The sequence below is a fragment of the Sinocyclocheilus rhinocerous genome, unplaced genomic scaffold, assembly GCF_001515625.1.
Source record: "Sinocyclocheilus rhinocerous isolate Xijiao unplaced genomic scaffold, SAMN03320098_v1.1 scaffold853, whole genome shotgun sequence".
Lineage (NCBI taxonomy): Eukaryota > Metazoa > Chordata > Actinopteri > Cypriniformes > Cyprinidae > Sinocyclocheilus > Sinocyclocheilus rhinocerous.
In genome coordinates, this window is record NW_015627738.1 from 1,648,180 (window position 1) to 1,653,826 (window position 5,647).

Here is a 5,647-nt window from a genome sequence, read left to right on the forward strand (position 1 = left end):
GTGGCTGACTCTTAACTTTTATAAAGAATATCTCTTTGGATTTGAGACTTTAGTCTTTGCAACTTTACAGATCTTCTTTATGCACCAAGAGCTTGTAACACTCCAAAGAGAAAGGAAAAATTGAAATCGCACCATATGACCCCTTTAACTTCATTAGTTTTGTGTCTGGCAAATCAAGCTTATGTAAAGTCCAACTTGTAAACAGTTACTGTAGCAGGAAAGACCATTTAAACAGCTGTTATAACAGCTATAAACCAAAAACAACAATCCATTATGTAGGTAAATCTCACAAAAACCTGTCAAGAATGTCGGGGTCAGATTTCAACTCTAAAATCAAATGAGAATTTATAAACTTATATTTTGCATAAAGAAAATCAAACCTATTTTAGGAGCCTTATGATTTTTTTTTTTGTGACAATTGCATTACTGCAAAAATAATAATTAAATAAATGCATTAGTGCATGTGAAAGAAAATACTGAAATAGTGCTAAAGTATTAAATTAAATATAAAATTAGAAAAAAAATCATACAATATGGCAGTATCTGTTTTACTGAATTTAATTAATGCTTATTTTAATTAAAAATCACTGCATCCAGACTTTCATTACTGTATTACTGTAATGAGAACAAGAATTTCTTGTGTTACAGTATTGTGAATTTTGGGGAGAAAAGTGCTCATTTGTCATGAAAATAATGTTTAAAAACTGTAATGTAAAAAAATCTCATCGTAAATACTTCATTTTCATTATGCAAAATATTATTTCTGATTTTGTTTTCTTTAATATTGATCTTAAATATGACCTTTCTTCATGAGTTAACATGATTAATCAACATTGGATTAATTTGTGCATTTAAAACAGAAATGCATAATATATATACATATATATATATATATATATATACACACACACACACACACACAGTGAGACAATTTGTGAGTAATTGGAATATGGGTAGTGAGTAAATAATATTTAAGGACACATTTTCTCACATATCACTTCACTCAGCCCTTCTCAATCCCAATTGTTAAATCTGAATTAATAAAAAAATTAAAAAAAAAGTTTATTGCATTTCTATGCTCCATCCCCAAGACCAACTTTAAAGGACTGCGCATGTCCCTGGGAACTCGTTTCAAACTCTGGAGCAGAGCAAGGGTGCATATTTAATGAATTAATTTCAAAACTAGTAAGTGAGTGAATTAATTTATAACTAAATTCAGTTTTATATATTTTAAATGTATACATACATACAGTTCAACCTTGTTTTATGCATATATACATGTAATATAACAAACGCTCAATAAAAGCAGTGACATAAAAAGGTAATGAGAAAATATTTGTGTATACAACAACATATAACCAAATATATTAGGCTACTGGTTTATATAATCAAATTCTCTCAAACTAAATTTCACAGTGACCTTAGCAAGCAGGGGAGCAGGTTAGTTAATGATGTATTTTTTCTCATTATCTTTATAAAATGATTAAGTAATAAACAAAGCTGGGAGTCTGATAGCTAGGGTTTTGTCTCTGACGCTCTGAGTGAACAGCAGATGTCCAGCAATCCAACAGGTGCAGTGAAGTGAATGAGGTCAGCTTTACCATAACACTGAGAACACAACATCAACTTACATATGGAATTAAGCAGAGCCAGCGTGAGATCAGTGTTTTTACAATCTAACAAAGCGTCAGTCAAAGTAGGTCTTCAGAAAATGTACACTGATCAGTGAGATAACAGTTAGCAAGTCTGTAACACAGGATGAAATATGGTTTATCAGCAACATCAATTTAGTGCTAAAACACCCATTACAGTAAAGTGAAGCAGGAAACATCAAAAGTAGATAATATTACTCTAGCTGACATTTAACTAATATATTGCTATAGAACAACATAATACATTATATAAAATTATATATAATTATATAATGTGCTGTTCCTGAGTCTGGGAACACAAAATGCCTGTTTAATTCTAAGGGTCAGAAAAAGATTGGGGAAATTCATCCATCCAAACAGCTTGTCTTATGTATGGTTACAGGAATTCTGGAGCCTTCTGTCATAATAAACTTTTTTATTTTTTGGTACAAAAGCTGAAGCGAATATAGTACACAGTGGATCTCATGAAGTAACTAAATGACTTACAATTTAACTAAACTTTACTGAAGTTCTGCACAAGCTCGTGACAAAATTATTGTCATGTTAAAGAAAACAGTGTCATGATTTAATCTCAAATTACATAAATTAATACTCACAGAGCTTTTCTGCAGTTCAGCACAGCTGGTATCAGTCTCCTTCTACCCTCATCTGATGTGTTGTATTTCTTCAGATCAAACTCATCCAGCACCTCCTCTGATATCTGAAGCATGTAGGCTATCGTTGAGCAGTGAGACGGAGAGAGTTGATTCACTGAGCGATTCTCTGATTTCATAAACTCCTGAAGCTCTCTGTACAGAGTCTGATCCTTCATTTCCAGCAGACAGAGGAACAGATTGATGCATCTGTCAGCTGAGAGACATTCATTACCCTTGATTTTGTCTTTAATGTACTGTGTGATTTTCTTGATGGTCTCTGAGCGGTTCACTGTGTGTGTCAGTAGATCCTGTAAGTCTATGATTGGACTCCAGTGAGAAGCCCAGCAGGAACCACAGGAAAAGATCCAGGTGTCCATTTTTACTCTGTAAGGAATTATCGACTGCTGCTTCTAGTAGCTCATACAGAGAGTTTGTCCGACTGTACCAGCGATATCTTTTATTCAATAATGGCTTCAGTGATTCCTCATTCTTGTCTACATGGGAGTAAAACACAAAGAAAGCAGCTAGAAACTCCTGAAAGCTCAGATGTATGAAGCAGTGAACTTTCCTCTGATGAATCACAGATTCCTGCTTAAAGATCTCAGTGCAAATCCCAGAATACACTGAAGCATCAGTGACGTCTATGCCGCTCTCAATCAGGTCCTCCTCATAGAACATCACATTGCCCTTCATCAGCTGTTTGAAAGCCAGTTCAGCAAGTTTCACAATCATGTCTCTGTTGGACTTCAGGAGTTTCTCTGGATCTCTCTCATCATACTTCTGACTCTTCATGTTGATCTGAGTCAGCAGGAAGTGGATGTACATTTCAGTCAGAGTTTGAGGGATTTCTGCACTGTGATGTTTCAGGAGGTTTTGAAGCACAGAGGCTGAGATCCAGCAGAAGACGGGAATGTGACACATGATGTGGAGGCTTCTTGATCTTCTAATGTGTGAGATGATTCTGCTGGCTTGATGCTCATCACTGATTCTCTTCCTGAAATACTCCTCCTTCTGAGGCTCATTGAATCCCTGAACTTCTGCCACAAGGTTTATGTATTTTGAGGGGATCTGATTGGCTGCTGCTGGTCTGGAGGTGATCCAGATGAGAACAGAGGGAAGCAGCTCTCCTCTGATGAGGTTTGACATCAACACACTCACTGATGAAGACTCATTCACATCAAGAACTCTCTCATCGTCTGAAAACATCAATGTAATTCTGCTTTCATCCAGACCATCAAAGATGAACACAACTTTACACTCCTCATAAATCTGTGAGTCCAGATCTTGAAGTTCAGGATGAAAGTCCAGCAGAAGTCTGTGAAGACTGTACTGGTGATCTTTAATCAAGTTCAGCTCTCGAAATGGAAGCACAAACATGAAATCTACATCCTGATTGGCTTTTCTCTCGGTCCAGTCCAGAATGAACTTCTGCACAGAGACGGTTTTTCCAATTCCAGCGATGCCTTTCGTAAGAACAGTCTTGATTTTGTCTTTCTCCTCACATCCTGGTTCATGTAAGGGTTTAAAGATGTCATTGCAGTAGATTGGAGTGTCTTGTGTTCTGGCTGTTTTCTCCATCTGTAAAACCTCATGTTCTTCATTCACCCCTTCACTCTCTCCCCTATGATGTAGAGCTGTGTGTAGATCCTGTTCGGGAGGGTTTGATTCTCTTCAAGTTTGATTCCCTCAAATAAGCTCTCATGCTTGTGCTTCATGCTGGCTTTGTGCTGGTCTTTGACTCTCTGTCTGATCAGGGTCTGACAGCCGGAGTCAGTGCAGGTCAGACGGGACGTCACTGATCTGATCACATCAGCTCTCTTCACTCTGAAGAAACAGTGAGATGAACAGAAAAACTGTGACTGTAAAAAAGCATTACAACTCAGAAAAACAATTACCAATGTTTACAGCACATTGAACTCTAAGATCTAATTGGATCCCACAATTAGACAGAAGTGTCAGTTTAACAGACAACTGTCAGAAAAAAACATGTCTGTAAGCTGCGGTTATGATTATCATACAGTTATTGTGCTGATATTGGTCATTCACATCAGCTGTAGCCTAGTTGTAGTGTAAATGAGCACCATTTTACAACTTGCATACTACTAAATACTTCTGAAGCCATCCATCGGGAATAATGGTGGGAACAAAATGGCAAGGTGACTGGATCATTACATTATAATCCAAGAATACATACAATTGTAGACAGACAACAATTCTTTAGACATATATGATAGCCGCTAGGCTATAGAAAAGTGCTATAAAAATAATTTAGAATTATTTTAATTAGCAATCATATTTTTGCAGGTAATATTTTAATTCTTTTTTTTTTAGTAAAATGAGAAAATTGTTTCATTCATGATGTATTTCTAATAATATAATTCTCGCAAATTATTTATTAGTTTTAATATACAAATTGTTTGAAAACCTATTTAAACTAAAGTATATGCTTTCTTGGAACTTCAGGCATCTCGAGGAAGACCAATACAAACAGTTCAGTATTTATTTGTGCATTAAATCACTCATACTTCTGGGTATTTGAGAAATGTGAGCAAAGAAAACATTCATCCACCTCATGGATTTATGAATAGAGTGTGTTTGGATTGCATGCATTTGTGGATTGATATGTACATGTGTGGACCTGTTGAAGTTAAAGTTTCTGTTGGGATTTTTGGGCGTACTAGTATACTACTCTTACTATTTTGAATTCAGCACCTGTTTATTTAGCAGATGTAACTTCTCAGTCCAAGGTTCTGCAAAGACGCACACTAATAGAGACAAAAGAAAAGCATTCTCATTAGATGTATGTATTCCAGTGTTGTGCTGAATTTTCACTTAACTTTGCCTTGTAAATGGGAGCTGTAAATCCAGTTTTCTTCTGTAAAGGTGTTTTGAGATAATATATATACTGCAAAAAGCACTACACAATTAAAACTGGCTTTACCAACTACCAAAGATTAAAAAATATTCTAATTCAACATCTAAAAGTATTTTTGAAAATAATAATTACATGTGATTTCACTGTAGCAGTGAAATCAAATGTAAACTCACTCAGGGTCAGGGGTCACTGTTCCAGCACTGAGAAAAGGAGGGCCTATCATGGATGCGTTACTCTTCTTCACAGACACACTGCTGGGTTCTGGAGATGCTGCTTTACATGTATGAACATCCTCCTCCTCCTCCTCCTCTCGCTTCTTATAGAGACTCATTTGATTAAGCAGTGCTATTGAAACTCTTGAGTATATACAGTATTACTCAATATATTAGTTTCAATTTGGCTGTGAACACTTTACCAAAGTACACTAGTCTACACAGTATTTAAATAATTAATACTAACTAACCTATACTATGTAGAGACAACAA

General features: G+C 35.7%; 1 pseudogene; it reads right to left on the minus strand.

Moving 5' to 3' along the window:
* Positions 1-2,244: 2,244 nt before the first annotated feature.
* On the minus strand, positions 2,245-5,353 carry LOC107733734 (protein NLRC3-like; annotated as a pseudogene).
* Positions 5,354-5,647: the final 294 nt, after the last annotated feature.